Genomic DNA, 25243 nt, shown 5'->3' on the forward strand with positions numbered 1-25243 from the left:
CCAATGGAATGTGAACCTCATCTGTTGCTGATTACATCTGCTGTCAGCTAGGAGGCATGCCTGCTGCAATGAATGATATTTGATTTAATTGGCTGGTGCTTAAATGAGAGACTCAATGTAACACAGCCCAAGCAGCTCAGTATACCTCATCTCAGCACTTGCAACTCAGCACAGGCCTTTGGAGATGCAGAAAGAAATCACCCTGGGGAAAGTTGTTGGAACCCAGAGGCCTGGAGAGAAAGCAAGCAGAGATCACCCTATGCCTTCCCATGTAAGAAAGAATCTCAGTTGACAGTTAGCTGCTTTTCCTCTGAAGAACTAATGAAATAAATCCCCTTTTATTAAAAGCCAATCTGTCTCGGGTGTGTTGGATTCTGGCGGCTAGCAAACTAGAACAGAAACTAAAAGAGAAAGACTGCCAACCAAGAATTTTATATCTAGCAAAATTGTCCTTCAAAAATAAGGGAGAAATGAAAACATTTTCAGACAAAAAAGTCACTGAAAGAATTTGTGGCCAAGAGACTGGCTCTGCAAGAAATACTAAAGGGAGCGCTAGAGGCAGATAGGAAAAGACAGCAGAAAGAGATGTGGAGAAGAGTGTGGAAATGAAGACTATCAGTAAAGGTAAAAAGAAAAAAAATTACATATGGCGTATAAAATCCAAAAGGTAAAATGGTAGAAGAAAGTACTGTTGATGCCCATACAGTAATAACACTAAATGTGAATGAATTAAATCCCCCAAACAAAAGACATAGACTGTCAGAATGATTAAAAAACAAGAAACATCTATATGCTGTCTGAAGGTAATGCATTATAGATCCAAGGATAAACATAGGCTGAAAGTGAAAGGCTAGGCAAAGATATTTCTTGAAAACAACAATCAGAAAAGAGAAGGAGTAGCTGCACTAATATCCAACAAATTAAATTTCAAATGTAAAACAATTAAAAGGCACAAAGAAGGACGCCATGTATCAATAAAAAGAACAATTCAACAAGAAGATAGAGCAATCATAAATATTTATGCACTGAGCCACAATGCTCCAAAATACATGAGGCAAACTCTAAAATGTGAAATAGACACATCTACCATCATAGTTGGAGACTTCAATTCCCTGCTCTCATCAATGGAGAGAACATCTAGACAGAGGATCAATAAAGAAACAGAGAATTTGAATAATACAATAAACAAACTAAACTTAACAGACATTTATAGATAATTACAACCCACAACAGCAAGATATACTTTTTCTCAAGTGTGCATGGATCATTTTCAAGGATAGACAATATGCTGGGTCTCAAAGCAAGTCTCAATAAATGGAAAAGATTGAAATCATACAAAACACTTTCTCAGATCATAGATGAATGAAGTTGGAAATCAATAACAGGCAGAGGGACAGAAAATTCACAATATGTGGGACTAGCCAAGACACTCTTAAAGAACCCTTGGGTCAAGGAAGAAATTACAAGAGGAATCAGTAAATAACTCAAGGAAGTTGTCTAGTTTATTAGCAAAAAGTTGTCTAGTTTATTAGCAAAAAGTTCCTCTTTTTGATTCCTCTTGTAATTTCTTCCTTGAAAATGAAAATGAAAATACAATACACCAAAATTTATGGGATACAGAAAATGCAGTACTAAGAGGGAAATTATTGCCCTAAATGCCTGTATCAGAAAAGAAGAAAGCACAAAAATCAAGGAATTAACTGTTCACTTGGAAGAACTAGAGAAAGAACAGCAAACTAGCCTCAAAGCAAACAAAGGGAAAGAAATAATGAAGATTAGAGCAGAAATTAATGAAATTGAGAGCATGAAAACAATAAAGAAAATCAACAAAACCAGAAGCTGGTTCTATGAGAAAATCAATAAGATTGATGGACCCTTAGCAAGATTGACAAAAAGAAGAAGAGAGAGGATGCAAATAAATAAAATAAAAAATGGAAGAGGAGACATAACCACTGACCCCACAGAAATAAATGAGGAAATAAGATGATAATATGAACATTTTGCTAATAAACTAGACAATGTAGATGACACGAATATCTTCCTAGAAAGTTATGAACAACCAATATTGACTCAGCAAGAAATAGACAACCTCAACAAACCAATCACAAGTAAAGAAATAGAATTAGTCATTAAGAACTTCCCCAAAAGATAAGTCCAGGGCCAGATGGCTTCACATGTGAATTCTTGCAAGCATTCAAGAAGGAACTAGTACCAATCCTGCTCAAACTCTTCAAAAAAATTTAAGAGGAAGTAAGGCTACCTAATTCATTCTACATAACTCATTCTATTTCATCACCCTCATACCAAAGCCAGGCAAAGATATTACAAGAAAAGAAAATTACAGACCAATCTCTCTAAAGAATATAGATGCAAAAATCCTCAACAAAATTCTTGCAAATCGAATCCAGCAGCACACTGAAATAATTATACACCATGACCAAATAGGATTCTGCCCAGGTATGCAAGGATGGTTCAACATAAGAAAATCGATTAATGTAATACCCCATATCAACAAATCAAAGCAGGAAAACCACATGATTATCTTGATTGATTTTGAAAAGGCATTTGACAAAATTCAACATCCTTTCTTGCTGAAAACACTTCAAATGATAGGAATAGAAGGGAACCTCCTCAACATGATAAAGGGAATATATGAAAAATGCACAGCTAACATCATCATCAATGGGGGAAAACTGAAAACTTTCCCCCTAAGATCAGGAACAAGACAAGAATTTCCACTGTCACCATTGTTAATCAACATTGTGCTGGAAGTTCTAGCCAGAAGAATTAGACAAGAAAAAGAAATACAAGGCATCAAAATTGGAAAGGAAGAAGTAAAACCCTTACTGTTTGCAGATGATATGATACTATATGTTGAAAAATCCACAGCAAAACATACTAGAGTTAAAAATGAGTACAGCAAAGTGGCAGGTTATGAGGTTAATGCTTAAAAATCTGTAGTGTTTCTATATGCTAGTAATGAGCAATTTTAGGGGAAAACCAATAAAAAAATCTGTTTACAATTGCAATCAAAAGGATAAAATAGTTAGGAAGAAATTTAACTGAGGCTACAAAAGACCTATACAAAGAAAAATGCAAGAAATTGGTAAAAGAAATCACAGAAGACCTAAATAAATGGAAGGGCATACAGTGTTCATGGATTGGAAAACTAAATGTAGTTAAGATGCCAATTCCACCTAAACTGATTTGTAGATTAAATGTAAAACCAATCAAAATCCCAAAAGCTTACTTTTCAGAAATAGAAAAACCAATAACCAAATTTATCTGGAAAGGCAAGTGGTCCGAAAACCTAAAAATATCCTAAGAAAGAAAAATGAAGTTGAAGGTCTCACACCACCTGACTTTAAGGCATATTACAAAGCTACAGTGGTCAAAATAGCATGGTACTGGCATAAAGATAGATGTACTGACCAATGGAATCAAATAGAGTGTTCAGATATAGACCCTTTCATATATGGACAATTGATCTTTGATAAGGCAGTGAAGCCAACTCACCTGGGACAGAACAGTCTCATCAATAAATGGTACCTGGAGAACTGGATATCCACATGCAAATGAAAAAGGATCCATATCTCACACCCTATACAAAAATTAATTCAAAATGGATCAAAGACTTAAATACTAGACCTAAGACCATAAAACTTTTAGAAGAAAATGTAGGGAAATGTCTTATAAATCTTATAATAGGAGGTGGTTTCCTAGATCTTACACCCAAAGCATGAGCATTGAAGAAAGAAATAGATGAATGGGAACTCCTCAAAATTAAACACTTTTGTGCATCAAATAACTTTGTCAAGAAAATAAAAAGACAGCTTATACAATGGGAGACACTATTTGAAATGATATATCAGATAAGGATATTCTAATATCCAGAATATATAAAGAGATTGTTCAACTCAGTAACAAAAAAAAACAAACAACCCAATAATGAAATGGGCAAAAAACATGAACAACACTTTTCAGAAGAGGAAATGCAAATGGCAAAATGTACATGAAAAGATGCTTAACTTCCCTGGCTACTAGGGAAATGCAAATCAAAACCACAGTGAGATACCATCTCACACCCAGCAGAATTACCATTATCAATAAAACAGAAAATGCAAGTGCTGGAGAGAATGTGGAGAAAGAGACACACTTATCCACTGTTGGTGGGAATGTAAAATGGTACAACCACTATGGACAGCAGTTTGGCAGTTGCTCAGGAAATTAAGCATATAATTACCATAAGATACCATTGCTAGGTATCTTATTCAGAGGACATAAGAGCAAGAACACAAAGGGACATTTGCACACCAATGTTTTTAGCAGCATTATTTACAATTGCCAAGAGATGGGAACAGCCCAAATGTCCATCAACAGATGAGTGGCTAAACAAGCTGTGGTATATACATATGATGGAATACTATGCAGCTGTAAGATGATTAAAGTTATAAAGCACATAACAACATGGATGGACCTTGAGGACATTAGGCTGAGTGAAGGTAGCCAGAAGCAAAAGGACAAATACTGTATGGTCTCACTGATATCAACTAACATTAACGAATGAACTTGGAGAATATCAGTTAAGAAAAGAGGCCATCAAGAGGTAGAAATGGGGTAGATTTTGGGTAACTGGAGCTGAAAAGATACAGAATGTGCAGCAGAACACTGAATGAGGCTGAATATGAGAATGATAGAGGGAGGAGGCCTGGGGGCACAAATGAAAACAGAAGGAGAGATAGATGGTAAAGACTGAAATGGTATAATTTAGGAATGCCTAGAGTGTACAATGATTGGGACTAAATGTACAAATTAAAAAAATTTTTGTGTGAGGAAGAACAAATGGATGTCAATATTACAGGATATTGAAAATAGATGGTAATTCATATTTTAAAACTTTAACTTATGTTTGAGACTAAAGAAAAATGTGTATTTGTAACAAAATTTGTATTTTGAGTAATACATTTTCTAACATAATTTATATGAACAATTTAATTTAACACCATTAGTACATAGAACCTTGAATAAGACATAAAATCTTGCAGTTTGTCCAGAGTGATGCCCCCATAAATCTTAGAATGATTTGAACAGTGAATAAAAATGTATTTGCAAAGTTCCCTAGGGGGAATGGCAAGAAAGGGGGAAAGTCAAACTCCCCCATCTGGAGTATTCCTGATATTCTCACAAACGTGGGGACAACCAAATCAATAGGCCAAGCCCTCAATCTTGGGGATTGTTCATGTGAAACATCCTCATAAAGACTAAGCCTACTTAAAATTAGGCCTAAGAGTCAGCCCCAGAGTACATCTTTTGTTACTCAGATGTGGCCTATCTCTCTCTCAGCCAATATGGCAAGAAAGCTCACTGCCCTTCCCCTTTCCATGTGGGACATGACTCCTGTAAACCTCCCTGACAATGTGGAACAGAAATCCTAGAATGAGCTGGAACTCAGCATCAAGGGATTGAGAAAATGTTCTTGACAGAAAGAGGGAAGAAAGAAATAAGACAAAATAAAGTGTCAGTGGCAGAGAGATATCAAACAGAGTTGAGATTATCCTGGACATTTTTCTTATGCCTTTTATAGATATCCCCTTTTTAGTTTAAGATGTATTAGAGATACTAGATGGAAGTGCCTGAAACTGTACAGATGTTTTCCAGTAGCCATGTTTCTTGAAGTTGAGTATATAATGATATAGCTTTTGTAATGTGACTACATGATTGTGAAAACTTTGTGTCTGAAGCTCCTTTTATCTATGACATTGACAGCTGAATAAATATATGGATTAAAAAATGAATGATAGTGTGGACTAATGTTAAAATAAATTGAGTAGATTGAGATACTAATGAACAATGAAAGGGAATGATGAAGGGTTGTGCTGATTTGAGAGGATGTATGTACCCTAGAAAAGCCATGTTTTAATCTTAATCCCATTTTGTAAAGGCAGCAGTTTCTTCTAATCCTGATTCAGTACTGTATGTTTGGAACTGTAATTAGATCATCTCTCTGGAGATGTGATTTGATCAAGAGTGGCTGTTAAACTGGATTAGGTGGGGACATGTCTCCACCCAGTTGGATGGGTCTTGATTAGTTTACTGGAATCCTATAAAGGAGGAAACATTTTGGAGAAAGTGGGAGATTCTGAGAGAGCAGAGAATGACATAGCCACAAAAAGTGGAGAGCCTACCAGCCAATGACCTTCAGAGATAAAGAAGGAAAACAGACTTCTGGGTCAAGATGGCAGCTTAACAACGTGCGCATTTTAGTTCATCCTCCAGAACAACTACTAAATAATCAGAAATAGTACAGAACAGCTCCTGGAGCCACAATAGTGACCAGACACACAGCGTACCCCAGTCTGGACCAGCTGGACCAGCTGCGAGCACCCCCCAGAACCATGAGTTCCCAAAGCTGTGGGGGCCAGTGCCCCTCCCCAACAGGCTGTTTCCCAGAGGGGAAAGGAAAGGACTTTACCAGCAACAGGGACTGGGCACAATCAAACGCCAATTGTGGAACTAATTAACAAATTCTGACTACTAAAAATAGGCCCCCAGCTTAGGTGAACCTGATCAAAGTGGAGGTTGCTCATTTTTGCCCCAGTGCCAAGGGGGTAGGACTGACAGAAAAAGGGGAGAAAAAAAGAAGGAAACAGAGGTTTTTGTGGCTGTGTATCTACAAAGGCTTGACTGCCTCTGGATATAGCGGCAGGACTTTTCAGACTACAACTGCCCCAGGCATAGGCAGAACTGAGCTCTTTTGGGGGCTTGTCTGGAGCCTGTGCCTTCCCCAGGGGAGGGGTGAAGCCCCATCCAGGAGGAATTCCTCCATCAAGGAATTCAGACACCAGGGCTTGGCAATTTGAAGCCATTAAAACCAGCCTACAACCTCTCCTCTGTCTCCACCACGGCCCCAGCAGGGAGAGTCTGCCAAAGTTAAAAGTACTGCATCATCTTATGCCGGTGGGACCTGCAGGCAGACAAGCACCACATACTGGGCAGGATAAGAAAAACAGAGCCCAGAGACTTCACAGGAAAGTCTTTCAACCTGCTGGGTCTCACCCTCAGGGAAAACTGACGCAGGTGACTCATTCCTCCTGATAGGAGTCCAATTTGGTCTGGGAAAATCTGTCTGGGGCCTATGATATCTAAGTAGACCCTCTTAAGTGTGTGTGGGGGAGGAAAGCACCACACAAGCAGGGCAAGAAACAAGAAAACAAGAACTGAAAAATTCTCCTCTGTTAAACAAAACTTAAGCTAAAGGTCCAGATAAAGCTGAATGGAATGTCAAAGAACAGATAGACAACAAATTCATCCAGCAAGAAAACCCTAGATAAAAGAAGTGAAAGCAATCTCCAGAATAAACTAATTGAGGTAATTAAATGCCTAGATGCCAGCAAAAATAACAAATCACACTAGGAAAATTGAAGATATGGCCCAGTCAAAGGAACAAACCAACAGTTCAAATGAGATAGAAGAGCTGAAACAACTAATTCAGAATGTACGAACAGACATGGAAAATCTCATCAAAAACCAAATCAATGAATTGAGGGAGGATAGAAAGAAGTCAAGGAAAGAACAAAAAGAAGAAACTGAAAGTCTGAAGAAACAAATCACAGAACTTATGGGAATGAAAGACACAGTAGAAGAGATGAAAAAAACAATGGAAACCTACAAGGTAGATTTCAAGAGATAGAGGTTAGGATTAGTGAACTGGAGGACGGAACATCTGAAACCTGACAAGAAACAGAAACAATAGGGAAAAAAATGGAAAAATATGAGCAGGGACTCAGAGAATTGAAAGACAATATGAAGCACATGAATATACATGTTGTGGGTGTCCCAGAAGGAGAAGAGAAGGGAAAAGGAGAAGAAAAACTAATGGAGGATATTATCACTGAAAATTTCCCAACTCTTATGAAAGACTTAAAATTACAGATCCAAGAAGTGCAGCATACCCCAAAGAGAATAGATCCAAATAGACATACTCCAAGACATATAATAATCAGAATGTCAGAGGTCAAAGAGAAAGAGAGGATCTTGAAAGCAGCAAGAGAGAAGCAATCCATCACATACAAGGGAAGCCCACTAAGTCTATGCGCAGATCTCTCAGCAGAAACCATGGAGGTGAGAAGACAGTGGGATAATATATTTAAATTATTAAAAGAGAAAAACCACCAACCAAAAATTCTATATCCAGCAAAATTGTCCTTCAAAAATGAGGGAGAAATTAAAACACTTTCAGACAAAAATCACTGACAGAATTTGTGACCAAGAGACCAGCTCTGCAAAAAATACTAAAGGGACCACTAGAGACAGAAACCAAGACAGAAGAGAGAGGTGTGGAGAAGAGTGTAGAAAGGAAGACTATGAGTAAAGGTAAAAAGAAGGAAAATTAGATATGACATATAAAATCCAGAAGCCAAAATAGTAGAAGAAAGTACTACCCATGCAGTAATAACACTGAATGTTAATGGATTAAACTCTCCAATCAAATCATAGTCTGACAGAATGGATTAAAAAACAGGACCCATCTATATGCTGTCTCTACTCAAAGGACATGAGGCCAAGGACACAAATGGACATTTACACACCAGTGTTTATAGCAGCATTATTAACAATTACCAAGAGATGGAAGCAGCCAAAATGTCCATCAATAGACAGTTGGCTAAACAAACTGTGACATTAACATAAGATGGAATATTATGCAGCTGTAAGACAGAATAAAGTTATGAAGTATGTAACAACATGAATGGACTTTAAAGACATTATGCTGAGTGTGATTAGCCAGAAACAAAAGGGCAAATACTGTATGGTCTCACTGATATGAACTGACATTAGTGAATAAACTTGGAAAATTTCCTTGGTAACAGAGACCATCAGGAGATAGAAATAGGGTAAGATATTGGGTAACTGGAGCTGAAGGGATACAGATTATGCAACAGGACTGAATATAAAAACTCAGAAATGGACAGCACAATATTGCCTAACTATAATACAATTACGTTAAAACACTGAATGAAGCTGCATATGAGAATGATAGGGGAGGAGGGCTGGGGCATAAATGAAATCACGAAGAAAGATAGACGATAAAGATTGAGATGGTGTAATCTAGGAATGCCTAGAGTGTATAATGATAGTGACTAAATGTACAAATTTAAAAAATGTTTTTGCATGAGGAAGAACAAAAGAATGTCATTACTGCAGTGTGCTGAAAATAGATGGCACTTAATATTTTATAATTTCAACTAATGTGTGAGACTAAAGCAAAAAATGTTTATTTGGTACAAATCTATACTTTGACTAGTGCATCTCTTAATATAACATGTAGATAGTTACTTGAACACCTTAAGTACATGGAACTTTGTATAGGACATGAGATTTTGTTGGTTTGTCCAGGTGATGCCCTGATGAATACCAGAGTGATTTGATCAGTGAGTGGAAAAGTATTTGCAAAGTCCCCTTCGGGGAATGGTGAGAACGGGGGAAAACTCAACTTCCCCAAGTTGAATTCTTGACATTCTCACAAACAGTGTGGACAACCAAAGCTATAGGCAGAGCCCCCAGTCTTGGGCTTTGCTCATATGAAACTTAACCCCACAGGGGATAGGTTAAGCCTACTTAAAATTAAGCCTAAGAGTCACCCCCAAGAGAACCTCTTTTGTTGCTCAGATGTGGCCTCTCTCTCCACTCAACACAGCAAGCAGACTCACCACCCTACCCCTGTCTACGTGGGACATGACTACCAGGGGTGTGGATCTTCCTAGCAGCTTGGGACAGAAATCCCAGAATGAGCTGAGATTCAGCATCAAGGGATTGAGAAAAACTCTAGAATGAGCTGAGACCCAGTATTAAGGGATTGAGATAACCTTCTTGACAAAAAACGGGAAGAGTGAAATGAGACAAAGTGTCAAGGGCTGAGAGATTCCAAACAGAGTTGAGAGGTTATCCTGGAAGTTATTCCTATGCATTAAGTAGATATCACCTTGTTATCCAAGATGTAATGGAGAGGCTGGAGGGAACTGCCTGAAAATGTACAGCTGTGTTCCAGTAGCCATGTTTCTTGATGATGATTGTATAATGATATAGCTTTCACAATGTGACTGTGTGATTGTGAAAACCTTGTGTCTGATGCTCCTTTTATCTACCTTGTCAACAGATGAGAAGAACATATGGAATAAAAATAAATAATAGGGGGAACAAATGTTAAAATAGATTTAGTTTGAAATGCTAGTGATCAATGAAAGGGATCAGTAAGGGGTATGGCCTGTAAATTTTTTTTTCTGTTTGTTATATTTTTCTGTTGTCTTTTTATTTCTTTTTCTGAATTGATGCTAATGTTCTGGGAAATGATCATGATGATGAATATGCAACTATGTGATGATATTGTGAATTGCTGAGTGCATGTGTTGGGAATGTTTGTATCTTGTAATTTTTTTTAATTGATAAAAAATTAAAAAAAAAAGAGAAGGAAAACATCTCCCAGGGAGCTTTATGAAACAGGAAGCCAAGAGAGAAAGCTAGCAGATGACACTGTGTTCACCACATGCTTTCGAGACGAGCAAGAAACCTGACTGTGCTCACCATGTGCCTTCTCACTTGAGAGAGAAACCCTGAATTTCATCGGCCTTCTTGAACCAAGGTATCTTTCCCTCAATGTCTTTGACTGGACATTTCTATAGACTTGTTTTAATTGGGACATTTTCTCAGCTTTAGAACTGTAAACTAGCAACTCATTAAATTCCCCTTTTTAAAAGCCATTCCATTTCTGGTATATTGCATTTCAGCAGCTAGCAAATTAGAACAGAGGTATAGAAAAAAATAGGGGGAACAAAGGATAAAATCTATTAAGTAGATGGAAATACTAGTGCTCAAAGAGAAGGAGGGGTAAGGGGTATGGTTATGTGTGAGTTTTTTCTTTATATTTTTATTTCTTTTTCTGGAGTGATACAAATATTCTAAAAAATGATCATGGTGATGAATATACTACCATATGATGATATTGTGTACACCATACATAGAATGCTTGTTATGTTAAGAATGTTCATGTTTTTATGCTGTTTTGGTTTGATAATACAAATTAAATTAAATTTTAAAAAATCTTCAAAGACAAACAAAGACTGAGAGAACTCGTCAACGAGAGACCTGTGCCACAGGAAATACAAAAGGGAGTCCTGTCACCTGAAGGAAAAAAAACAGGAGATGGAGGTCTGGAAGAGGGCAGAGAATTAAAGAATACCAGTAAGGTCACTTAAAGGATAAAAAGAGAGAGAGGGAAAAGAATATATGGATATGACAAATAAAAAACAAAAGATAAGATGGTAGATTTCTGAACTGCTTTTACAGTAATAACTATGAATGCTAAGGGACTAAAATCACCAATTAAAAGACATAGATTGGCAGAATGGATTAAAATAAAATCAATGTATATGCTGTTTACAAGAGATGCATCTTATACCAAAGGACACAAATATTGAAAGGCAGGAATGGCAAAAGATGTTCCATACAAGCTGTAACCAAAGGAAAACAGGAGTGGCTATAGTAAAATTAGACAAAACAGACTTTAAATGTAAAGACATCATGAGCTACATAGAAGGATGCTACATATTAATATAAGGGACAGTTCTCTAAGAAATAACAATCATAAATGTTTATGCTTCCAATCAAGGAGCCTCAAAGTGCATGAGGCAAACATTGGTAAAACTGAAGGGAGTGATAGATGTTTCAACAATAGAAGTGGGGCACTTCAAAACACCACTTTCCACTATAGATAGACCATCCAGGCAGAGGATCAACAAGGAAATAAAGAACACAACAATGCAATAAATGAATTAGACCTGTTAGATATATATAGATCATTATACCTTAAAACACCAGGGTGTATATTCTTCTCTAGTGCTCATGGATCATTCTCTAGGATAGATCATACACTGGGACCCAATAAAGGTCTATATCAATTTAATAAGATGGAAAATATCCAAAGCACTTACTCCAACCATACAGAATAAAGCTGGAAATTAATAAACACCAAAGAACCAAAACACTCACAAATATATGGAGATTAAGTAATATGCTCTAAAATAAATAGTGGGTCAAAGAGGAAATTGCTACAGAAATCAGTAAATATCTGGAGATGAGAATACAACATATCAGAACTTATGGGATGCAGCAAAGTCAGTGCTGAGAGTAAATTTTTTTCCCTAAATGCATACACTAAAAAACAAGAATCAGCAAAAACTGAAGACTTAACTGCTTACCTGGACTACAGAAAGCACAGCAGACTAACCTCAAAGCAAACAGAAAAGAAGTAATAAGAGTAAAGCAGAAACAAATGAACTGGGGAACAATAAACTCAACAAAACCAAAAGTTGGTTCTTTGAGAAAATCAGTAAGATTGATGGACCCCTATCTAAGTTGACAAAGGAAAAAATTGCAGAGGGCCCAAATAAGCAAAACTGAAATGAAAGGGTGGTTGTCACCATGAACCCTGAAGAAATTTTAAAAAATCATAAAAGAATACTGTGAACGACTATACACCAATAAACTAGACAACTTAAATGAAATAGACAAATTCCTAGAAACACAAACTATCTATGCTAACTTGAGAAGAAATAGAAGATCTCAACAAACAAATTGCAGGTAAAGAGATTTAATCATTCATCAAAAAAACTCCCTAGGAAGAAAAGCTCAGGACCAGATAGCTTCACAGGGGAATTTTATCAAACATTCCAAAAAGAACTACTATCAGTCCTGCTCACATTCTTCTAAATTTTTCAGGAAAAAGGAATGCTACCTAATTCATTTTATGAAGGTAGCATCACTATAGTGCCAAAACTAGATGAAGATGCGAAAAGAAAGGAAAACTATAGTCTTATCTTCCTAATGAGTATAGACGTAAAAATTCTCAACCAAATACTATCAAATTGAATCTAATGACATATTAAAGGAAACATACATTATGACCAAGTGGGCTTTATACTAGTAATGCAAGTCTGGTTCAACATAAGAAACTCAATCAACAAAATAAACACATTAACAAATTGAAATAGGAAAAGCACATGATCATATCAACTGATGCTGAAAAAAAAAACAGGTGACAGAATTCAGCATTCCATCTTTTTTTGGTAACTTTTTTATTGTATAGTACAACATTTATACAAAGCAAAGAAATAGAAAAGGAATAGTTTACAAAGCACTCTTTAACAAGTGGTTAAAGGACAGATCCAAGAGTTTCTTGTGAGCTATCATACGATCCTCTCATCTTTTTCCTTCTAGCTGCTCCAGAATATAGGAGGCTAGAGTGCTTAAATATATTTTTATGATCACAATCGACTTTTTTCCTTCATTTTTTGTGAAAAATAACATATATACAAAAAAGGTATAAACTTCAACGTACAGCACCACAGTTAGTTGTAGAATATATTTCAGAGTTTGATGCAGGTTACAATTTCACAATTTCAAGTTTTTACTTCCAGCTGCTCTATAATACTGGACACTAAAAGAGATACCAATTTAATGATTCAGCATTCATATTCATTTGTTAAATCCTGTCTTCTCTGTATAACTCCACCATCACCTTTGATCTTTCCATACCTCTCTTTAGGGGTGTTTGAGCTATGGCAATTCTAAATTTTTGATAGTGGAAGGGTCTGCCACTAACATGGGGTAGAGAGATGGAACTTTCTGATGTTCTGGAGAGGCTGGGCTAGGTTTCAGGACTTATCTGGTCCAGGGACCCATCTGGAGGTTGTAGGTTTCTGGAAAGTTACTCTAGTGCATGGAACCCTTGTGGAATCTTATATATTGCCCTAGGTCTTCTTTAGTTTTGGCTGGAATGGTCCTGGTTGGGTTTGGCAGGTTATGATAAGCAGCAAGGTCTAACTGAAGCTTGCATAAGAGCAACCTCCAGAGTAGCCTCTCAACTCTATTTGAACTCTCTCTGCCACTGATACTTTATTAATTACACTTCTTTCACCCCTTTTGGTCATGATGGAATTGTTGATTCCATAGTACCAGTTCTGAATTCATCCCTGGATGTCTTGTCCCATGCAGGTGGGAGAGCAATGATTTCACTTGCAGAGTTGGGCTTAGAGAGAGTGAGGCCACTTCTACAACAAAAGAGGTCCTCCAGAAGTAACTCTTAGGCATGCCTATATGTAGCCTAAGCTTCTACATTACCTTCATGAGCTTCACAAGAATAAGCCTCATGATTGAGGGCATGGCCTATTGAATTGGGTATCCCTAAAAATTTATTTGGAGACTTCCAGAGAAGATGGCGGCTTAGTAAGACGCGCGGATCTTAGTTTCTTCTCCAGGACAGCTACTAGGGGAGTAGAAACGATACAGAACAGCACCCAAAGCCACAACAGAGATAAAAAAGACAGCGTACCCCATCCTGGAACAGCTGGCTGGCTGAGAGAAGCCGCTTGGGTGAGATTGCCGAGGCGCGCGGGTGGCGCTCCCTACCCCTTCCCGGGCCGGAGTTACTCCCTTCCCCCTTCCCGGGCCGGCTGGGAGAATTGGAGAGGCGGTCCCCTGAAACTGCAGTGGCTGGTGCCCACACCACGCGCGGCCCCCCAGACCAACTGAGAGAATTGGATCGGAAATCCCCAGGCCGGGGAGAACGGTGACGGGCGGGGGAGGCCCCTTCCAAACCCGTGACTCCCGGGGAATGTGCACTCTCCCGGGCGGGCCGCTGCCACTGGCGCCCTCCCGCCACGCTTGTCGCCTGGGCCGACTAGGAAATTCGGACGGGCGCTTTCCCGGGCTGCAGCAGCCAGCAACCCTCCCTGCGTTCGGTCCCCGGGCCGGCTAGAACTCTTCCAAGCCGCTTCGGCTAGCGAACCTCCCGGACAGCGAGAATTTTCCAAAGTTAAAGGTCCCACAGCACCTTTTACTGGTGGGACCCGCAGACAAACGTGTGCCACGAGCGCCACCCACTGGGCAGGATAAGAAAAGCAGAACCCAGAGATTTCACAGAAAAATCTTCCTAACTTTTGGATCCAATACCCAGGGAAATCTGTCTAAATGCGCAGACGCCAACAGAAGATAACGGATCACGCTCAAATAATTAAAAATATGGCCCAGTCAAAGGAACAAACCAATAGTTCAAATGAGATACAGGAGCTGAGACAACTAATGCTGAATATATGAACAGAAATGGAAAAACTCTTCAAAAACGAAATCGATAAATTGAGGGAGGACATGAAGAAGACATGGGCTGAACATAAAGAAGAAATAGAAAAACTGAAAAAACAAATCACAGAACCTATGGAAGTGAAGGACAAAGTAGAAAAGATAGAAAAAACAATGGATACCTACAATGATAGATTCAAAGAGACAGAAGATAGAATTAGTGATTTGGAGGATGGAACATCTGAATTCCAAAAACAAACAGAAACTATCGGGAAAAGAATGGAAAAATTTGAACAGGGTATCAGGGAACTCAAGGACAATATGAACCGCACAAATATATGTGTTGTGGGTGTCCCAGAAGGAGAAGAGAAGGGAAAAGGAGGAGAAAAACTAATGGAAGAAATTTTCACTGAAAATTTCCCAACTCTTATGGGAGACCTAAAATTACAGATCCAAGAAGTGCAGCGTACCCCAAAGAGATTAGACCCAAATAGGCGTTCTCCAAGACACTTACTAGTTAGAATGTCAGAGGTCAAAGAGAAAGAGAGGATCTTGAAAGCAGCAAGAGAAAAACAATCCATCACATACAAGGGAAACCCAATAAGACTATGTGTAGATTTCTCAGCAGAAACCATGGAGGCTAGAAGACAGTGGGATGATATATTTAAATACCTAAAAGAGAAAAACTGCCAACCAAGACTCCTATACCCAGCAAAATTGTCCTTCAAAAATGAGGGAGAAATTAAAACATTCTCAGACAAAAAGTCACTGAGAGAATTTGTGACGAAGAGTCAAGCTCTGCAAGAAATACTAAAGGGAGCACTAGAGTCAGAACTGAAAAGACAGAAGAGAGAGGTATGGAGAAGAGTGTAGAAAGAAGGAAAGTCAGATATGATATATATAATACAAAAGGCAAAATGGTAGAGGAAAATATTATCCAAACAATAATAACACTAAATGTTAATGGACTGAATTCCCCAATCAAAAGACATAGAATGGCAGAATGGATTAAAAAACAGGATCCCTCTATATGCTGTCTACAGGAAACACATCTTAGACCCAAAGATAAACATAGGTTGAAAGTGAAAGGTTGGGAAAAGATATTTCATGCAAATAACAACCAGAAAATAGCAGGAGTGGCTATACTAATATCCAACAAGTTAGACTTCAAATGTAAAACAGTTAAAAGAGACAAAGAAGGACACTATCTACTAATAAAAGGAACAATTAAACAAGAAGACATAACAATCATAAATATTTACGCACCGAACCAGAATGCCCCAAAATACGTGAGGAATGCACTGCAAACACTGAAAAAGGAAATAGACACAAATACCATAATAGTTGGAGACTTCAATTCCCCACTCTCATCAATGGACAGAACATCTAGACACAGGATCAATAAAGAAATAGAGAATCTGAATATTACTATAAATGAGCTAGACTTAACAGACATTTATAGGACATTAAATCCCACAACAGCAGGATACACCTTTTTCTCAAGTGCTCATGGATCATTCTCAAAGATAGACCATATGCTGGGTCACAAAGCAAGTCTTAACAAATTTAAAAAGATTGAAATCATACACAACACTTTCTCGGATCATAAAGGAATGAAGTCGGAAATCAATAGTAGGCGGAATGCCAGAAAATTCACAAATACGTGGAGGCTCAACAACACACTCTTAAACAACGAGTGGGTCAAAGAAGAAATTGCAAGAGAAATTAGTAAATACCTCGAGGCAAATGAAAATGAAAACACAACATATCAAAACTTATGGGACGCAGCAAAGGCAGTGCTAAGAGGGAAATTTATTGCCCTAAATGCCTATATCAGAAAAGAAGAAAAGGCAAAAATGCAGGAATTAAATGTTCACTTGGAAGAACTGGAGAAAGAACAGCAAATTAATCCCAAAGCAAGCAAAAGGAAAGAAATAACAAAGATCAGAGCAGAAATAAATGAAATTGAAAACACGAAAACAATAGAGAAAATCAATAAGACCAGAAGTTGGTTCTATGAGAAAATCAATAAGATTGATGGGCTCCTATCAAAATTGACAAAAAGAAGAAGAGAGAGGATGCAAATAAATAAGATCAGAAATGGAAGAGGAGACATAACTACTGACCTCACAGAAATAAAGGAGGTAATAACAGGATACTATGAACAACTTTACGCTAATAAATACAACAATTTAGATGAAATGGACGGGTTCCTGGAAAGACATGAACAACCAACTTTGACTCAAGAAGACATAGATGACCTCAACAAACCAATCACAAGTAAAGAAATTGAATTAGTCATTCAAAAGCTTCCTAAAAAGAAAAGTCCAGGACCAGATGGCTTCACATGTGAATTCTACCAAACGTTCCAGAAAGAATTAGTACCAATTCTCCTCAAACTCTTCAAAAAAGTCGAAGCGGAGGGAAAACTACCTAATTCATTCTATGAAGCCAACATCACCCTCATACCAAAACCAGGCAAAGATATTACAAAAAAAGAAAACTACAGACCAATCTCTCTAATGAATACAGATGCAAAAATCCTCAATAAAATTCTAGCAAATCGTATTCAACAACACATTAAAAGAATTATACATCATGACCAAGTAGGATTCATCCCAGGTATGCAAGGATGGTTCAACATAAGAAAATCAATTAATGTAATACACCACATCAACAAATCAAAGCAGAAAAATCACATGATCATCTCAATTGATGCAGAGAAGGCATTTGACAAGATTCAACATCCTTTCCTGTTGAAAACACTTCAAAAGATAGGAATACAAGGGAACTTCCTTAAAATGATAGAGGGAATATATGAAAAACCCACAGCTAATATCATCCTCAATGGGGAAAAATGGAAAACTTTCCCCCTAAGATCAGGAACAAGACAAGGATGTCCACTATCACCACTATTATTCAACATTGTGTTGGAGGTTCTAGCCAGAGCAATTAGACAAGAAAAAGAAATACAAGGCATCAAAATTGGAAAGGAAGAAGTAAAACTATCACTGTTTGCAGACGATATGATACTATACGTCGAAAACCCAGAAAAATCCACAACAAAACTACTAGAGCTAATAAAGGAGTACAGCAAAGTAGCAGGTTACAAGATCAACATTCAAAAATCTGTAGCATTTCTATACACTAGTAATGAACAAGCTGAGGGGGAACAATTGCAACTAAAAGAATAAAATACCTAGGAATAAATTTAACTAAAGAGACAAAAAACCTATATAAAGAAAACTACAAAAAACTGTTAAAAGAAATCACAGAAGACTTAAATAGATGGAAGGGCATACCGTGTTCATGGATTGGAAGACTAAATATAGTTAAGATGTCAATCTTACCTAAATTGATTTACAGATTCAATGCAATACCAATCAAAATCCCAACAACTTATTTTTCAGAAATAGAAAAACCAATAAGCAAATTTATCTGGAAGTGCAGGGTGCCCCGAATTGCTAAAAACATCTTGAGGAAAAAAAACGAAGCTGGAGGTCTCGCGCTGCCTGACTTTAAGGCATATTATGAAGCCACAGTGGTCAAAACAGCATGGTATTGGCATAAAGATAGATATATCGACCAATGGAATCGAATAGAGTGCTCAGATATAGACCCTCTCATCTATGGACATTTGATCTTTGATAAGGCAGTCAAGCCAACTCACCTGGGACAGAACAGTCTCTTCAATAAATGCTGCCTAGAGAACTGGATATCCATATGCAAAAGACTGAAAGAAGACCCATCTCTCACACCCTATACAAAAGTTAACTCAAAATGGATCAAAGATCTAAACATTAGGTCTAAGACCATAAAACAGTTAGAGGAAAATGTTGGGAGATATCTTATGGATCTTACAACTGGAGGAGGTTTTATGGACCTTAAACCTAAAGCAAGAACACTGAAGAAGGAAATAAATAAATGGGAGCTCCTCAAAATTAAACACTTTTGTGCATCAAAGAACTTCATCAAGAAAGTAGAAAGACAGCCTACACAATGGGAGACAATATTTGGAAATGATATATCAGATAAAGGTCTAGTATCCAGAATTTATAAAGAGATTGTTCATCTCAACAACAAAAAGACAGCCAACCCAATTACGAAATGGGAAAAAGACTTGAACAGACACCTATCAGAAGAGGAAATACAAATGGCCAAAAGGCACATGAAGAGATGCTCAATGTCCGTGGCCATTAGAGAAATGCAAATCAAAACCACAATGAGATATCATCTCACACCCACCAGAATGGCCATTATCAACAAAACAGAAAATGACAAGTGCTGGAGAGGATGCGGAGAAAGAGGCACACTTATCCACTGTTGGTGGGAATGTCAAAAGGTGCAACCACTGTGGAAGGCAGTTTGGCGGTTCCTCAAAAAGCTGAATATAGAATTGCCATACGACCCAGCAATACCATTGCTGGGAATATACTCAAAGGACTTAAGGGCAAAGACACAAACGGACATTTGCACACCAATGTTTATAGCAGCGTTATTTACAATTGCAAAGAGATGGAAACAGCCGAAATCTCCATCAACAGAAGAGTGGCTAAACAAACTGTGGTATATACATATGATGGAATACTATGCAGCTTTAAGACAGGATAAACTTATGAAGCATGTAATAACATGGATGGACCTAGAGAACATTATGCTGAGTTAGTCTAGCTAAAAACTGAAGGACAAATACTGTATGGTCCCACTGATGTGAACAGACATTTGAGAATAAATTTGGAATATGTCATTGGTAACAGAGTCCAGCAGGAGGTAGAAACAGGGTAAGATATGGGCAATTGGAGTTGAAGGGATACAGACTGTGCAACAGGACTAGATACAAAAACTCAAAAATGGACAGCACAATAATACCTAATTGTAAAGTAATCTTGTTAAAACACTGAATGAAGCTGCATCTGAGCTATTGGTTTTTGTTTTGTCTTGTTTTGTTTTGTTTTGACTTTACTATTATTACTTTTATTTTTGTCGCTATATTAACATTCTATATCTTTTTCGGTTATGTTGCTAGTTCTTCTAAACCGATGCAAATGTACTAAGAATTGATGATCATGCATCTATGTGATGATGTTAAGAATTACTGATTGCATATGTAGAATGGTATGATTTCTAAATGTTGGGTTAATTTCTTTTTTTCCGTTAATTAAAAAAAAAAAGAGAGAGAAGGGGTAATTGGAGCTGAAGGGATACAGACTGTACAACGGGACTGGATATAAAACTCAGAAATGGACAGCACAATACTACCCAATTGTAATGCAATTATGTTAAAACACTGAATGAAGCTGCATGTGAGGTATAGGGTTTTTTTTTTTTTCTTTCTATTAATGTTTTAATTCTTATTCTGTTGTCTTTTTATTTCTTTTTCTAAATCGATGCAAATGTACTAAGAAATGATGAATATGCAACTATGTGATGTTATTAAGAATTACTGATTGTACATGTAGAATGGAATGATTTCTAATTGTTTTGTTAATTCTTTTTTTAATTAATAAAAAAACTATAAAAAAATTTATTTGGTGATTTCTAGTTGTGTAGAACATCTTTTTCCCTCCTTTAACTTTGTAGTCTATTAGTATCTTTGGGTCCAAGATGAGTCTCTTGTAAACAACATACAGATGGATAATATTTTTAAATTCGTTCTGTCAATTTGGTTCTTTTAATTTGGGAATTTTAATCTGTAATCTTTCAAAGCTATTACAGTAAAGGCAGTTCTTGATCCGACCCTCTAATCCTTTGATTCTTATTTGTTAGATCTAAATTCTTCTTTCTTTTTATCTTTAAGTTAACCTTACCAATACTCTAGTTTTATGTCCTCTGCTAGACCTCTCTCTCTCCTGTATTTTTTTTTTCAGCTAAAGAACTTCCTTTAGTATTTCTTCTAGGGAAAGTCTCTTATTAAATTTTTTCAGCATTTACTTTCAAAAATATTAAACTCTCCCTTACTTTTGAAGCACAGCTTTGGGATAAAGAATTCTTGGCTGACAATATTTCTCTTTCAGATTCTAAAATATATCATACCACTGCCCATTAGCTGATAAATAGTCAGTACTTAGTCTTATGAGGCTTCCCTCTGATTCACTTTTCTTTTGCTGCTTACAGGACTCTCTCCTCTTCAGCATTTGAAAGTCTAATTAGTATGTATCCTGGAGTGGGTCTATTTGGATGTATTGTATTTGGAGCTTGTTGGGCTTCTTTGATTTCCATATTTATACCTTTAATAAGGTTTGGGAAGTTTTCCCCAATTATCTCCTACAGTAATCATCGTAGATCTGTATTCTTCTCCTTTTGGGTCACTAATGATTCTTATATCTGTGTGTTTTGTGTTGTCAATCATTTCCCCAAGATCCAATTCACTTTTTCTCTGTTTTTTTACCATTTGTTTTTTGTGTGTTCAAATTCAATTTGTCTATCCTTAAGTTTGCTTATTCTTTCTTCTGCCTCTTCAAATCTGCTGTTGAATGTCCCTAGTATATTTTTTAATTTGATTTACAGAATCTATTATTTCTGTAAGATCTGCTATTTTTCTGTTGATTCTTTCAAATTCTTCTTTATGCTTTTCTAATTTCTTCCCAAATCCTTTAACTCTTTGGCCAACTCATTGAAGTTATTTAGGAAATTTGTATGAAAATTCTTGATTAGTTGTTCCAAATTCTTTATCTCCTCAAGGTTTTTTATTTGGTCATTTGGCTCAGTCATATCATTTTCCTTCTTTATGCACTTTGTGATTACTTGCCGGTTTCTTGCATTTGGATTTCCCTCGCTCATCTAAGATTTTGTAGTTCCTTTTAGCTTGTTCATCAATAATTCTTAGCCAAAGCAGGGCTGGGGCCACACATAGGAGGAGAAACTCTTTTTGTAAGTCCTTCAGAGGCTGGGCTGAAAAGCAGTTTGCCAGAATGTCCTTTCCCTGTCTTCCCAGCAGATGACAGTCTCAGGCCACATTTTCCCCACAATCTCATCTCTCCCAGATTGTGGTAGCCTGCTGGTCCAGGACCCAACCAGGCAACCATCCGGTCAAGGTCACAGTTCCCCATGGACACTGGAAGCCGTCAACTCCGTGGGTAAGGAGGATACACTGCATACCTTGAATGAGACCCCGCCTAAGGGCACAGTGTGTCTGGTGATTTCCAGGCGCCCGTGTGGAAAGGCCTCAGGCTGAAGGACTGAGAGGTTCAAGTTTCCTAGCTAGCAGTCAGCCCAGGAGTGCTCTGCTTTTTTGCTGGCCAGCAAGACCTGTGTTTGTTAGGGAACTGCTTTGACAAATGGGGCGCCATATTTCTCAGCCACAACAGGGCTGTGTACCAGTGCAGGGCTGTAAACCAGCTCCAGAGAGCCTGGGGTAGGGTTTGGAGAGGTTCTGCAAACCTTCCAATTCTCCAGCCCTTCTGGCTTGCCCAGCAGAGGGCGGTGTTTGGTGGCTTAGTTGTTCTCAAAGCTGTTTTCCTCCTGGATCCTCTCTGTGTCTGACTGGATGGGACTGAAACTCCAGGGTTTCCACACACTCATTTCACAGGCCAAAATCCGGCCGTGAAGGATTCACGCAGCTACCACAGTCATCCCCCTCCCCAGGGCAAGGATCAGCCCCCCCGCCCCCGCTGCTTTTTCCCTCAGGGTGGAGGACGGGCACCAGCACTCAGGGCTGGAAACACAGTCTCTGTCCATGTTTTCTCAGACTTTTTTGTCCCCCCTGACATGGGCCTTCAGATGTCCTCCCCTGTTCCCTGGTTCCCCAAACAGCTGATTTAGGTATTTTCTGCCAGGTTACTTGCTGCTTTTAGGGAAGGGATTCTCTCCCTGATCATCCACTGGGAAATTTCCCCTGCTGCCCACTTGTCTTCCACCCTCCCCTGTGGCCAGTCATGCCTGGTGGCCACAGACCCAAGCTCTGGGCTGGGGTCTCTGCATCTGGACATAGGTGGGGATCTGCCTCACTGCTGTGACAGATTTCATAGCCTGTGTCCCTGGTGGAAGGTGGGAGGGATCCCGCTTCTGTGCACTTCCTGAGTGTGGGGGCCTGAGTGAGAGCAGGGAGAGGACCGGCTGGCCCAGCACAGAAGTTTCCTACCTGATCTTTTTCTCTCTCTTCAATTTAGCATTTGTGGGATCCTTCGGCATTCTATACATTCCCCCAGATTTCTGAACAAGGGAGAATTGTTCCTTTTTTTGCTGAATCTTTGGGGAGAGGTTTTCAGGAATTGTATACGTTGCCGTGTGGATGGGCATGGGCAGACTCTGGGAATTGAGCCCTGGTCCAGGCATGGCAGGTGAGAATGCCCCCACCATGTCCTTTTAATCCATTATTGTGGGTCAGATCATTGATTCTTGACAAGGCAGCCAAGCCCAATCGGCTGGGATAGAACTGCCTCTTAAACAAATGGTGCTGGGGGTACTGGATATTCGTACCCAAAAGAATGAAAGAGGATTCCTATCTCATAACTTACACAAACATTTTTAAGTCAAAATGGATCAAAGTCCTAAACATTAGTGCTAAGACCATAAAACTCTTAGATGAAAATATAGGGAAATGAATGTTAAAGATCTTGTCATAAGAGATTGTTTCCCAAAGCTTACACCCAAAACACAAGCAATGAAAGAAAAACTATATAAATGGGCTATCCTCAAAGCCGAATACTTTTTTTTGTTCAAGGACTTTGTTAAGGAAGTAAAAAAGCAGATGCATCAAGGGGAGAAAATTCTCCGAAAACACATATCCAGTAAGGGTTTAGTATCAGGATATATAAAGAAATCCTAAAACACAACAACAAAAAGACAAACGACCCAATTTTAAAAATGTGCAAACGACATGGATGGACACTTTTCCAAAAGTGTACAAAGAGGAAATCCAAGAGGCTAAATCGCATATGAAAAGAGATGCAACTTTACTAGCTATTAGGGAAATACAAATCAAAACCACAAGTTACCACTTTACACCTACTAGATTGGCCATGAGAAATAAACAAACAAACAAAAAACTATAAGTGCCAGAAAGGAAGTGGAGAAAGAGGAACACTGATTCACTGTTGGTGGGAGTATAGAATGGTGCAATCCTCTGGAACACAGTTTGGCAGTACCTCAGAAACAAAGTATAGAATTGCCATATGATTTGGCAGTTGTGTTACTAGATATATGCACAAAAAAACAGAAGTCAGGGACACAAACAGACATTTGCACACTGACAACTATTACAGCATTATTCACAATTGCTAATAGACAGAAAAAGCCCAAGTGTTCATCAGCTTATGAGTGGATAAATTAACTGTGGTATGTACATATGATGGAATATTATGCAGCTGTGAAAAGGAATGAAGTCATGATACATACAACAATGTTATGAAACTGGAGGACATTATGGCCAACAAAAATAAGTCAGAAGCAAAAGGACAAATACTGTATGGTCTCACTAATATGAACTAAGTATAATGAGCAAAATCTGAGAGTTAGATTCAACAGCATAGGTTATCAGGAGACAGAAAGAGGGTAAAGGTTGGGCAATTGATGTTTAAGGAGAAAAGAATGTTTAATAAGGCTGATTATAAATGTTTGGAATTGGCTTGTAGATGCATCACTCCAATCTTTCCTCTTCCTCTGTCTTCACGTGACCTTCTCCCTTTTGTCTATACATCTCTCTTTCACACACTCTGCTTCTCCTGGGGAATTCAGTGTCTTCATCAAGTTCCAACTTGCAGCCTACCCTGCAGTTCTGGATTTGTCAATTCCCATGGTTACATGAACCAGTTTGACTAATACTAGAAGTTTCTTATCAATCAAAATGGATACCTACCTTATATCCAGCAATTCCATTCCTGGGGATGTCTCCAAAATAAGAAACACATTTAACCATAGAAAGACACACACAAAAATGATCCTTGCAGCTCCACCAGAAAGTAGGGACAGTTTACCAAGGTTCCCCGGCATGGTGTAGACAGTACAGGCTTTGGAGTCTCAGTCCTCAGTCTAAATCTCAAGCCTACCTCTAACAAGCCTCACGACTGTAAGCAAAAATTCAACTATCCTGTGCTTCATTTCCTTCACTTATAAACAATGGAACCTAGTTCAACACATTGTTGTGAGATTAAGTGACTAAAGCTCTTAAGAGGAG

The sequence above is a fragment of the Tamandua tetradactyla genome, chromosome 3 (assembly GCF_023851605.1).
Source record: "Tamandua tetradactyla isolate mTamTet1 chromosome 3, mTamTet1.pri, whole genome shotgun sequence".
NCBI lineage: Eukaryota > Metazoa > Chordata > Mammalia > Pilosa > Myrmecophagidae > Tamandua > Tamandua tetradactyla.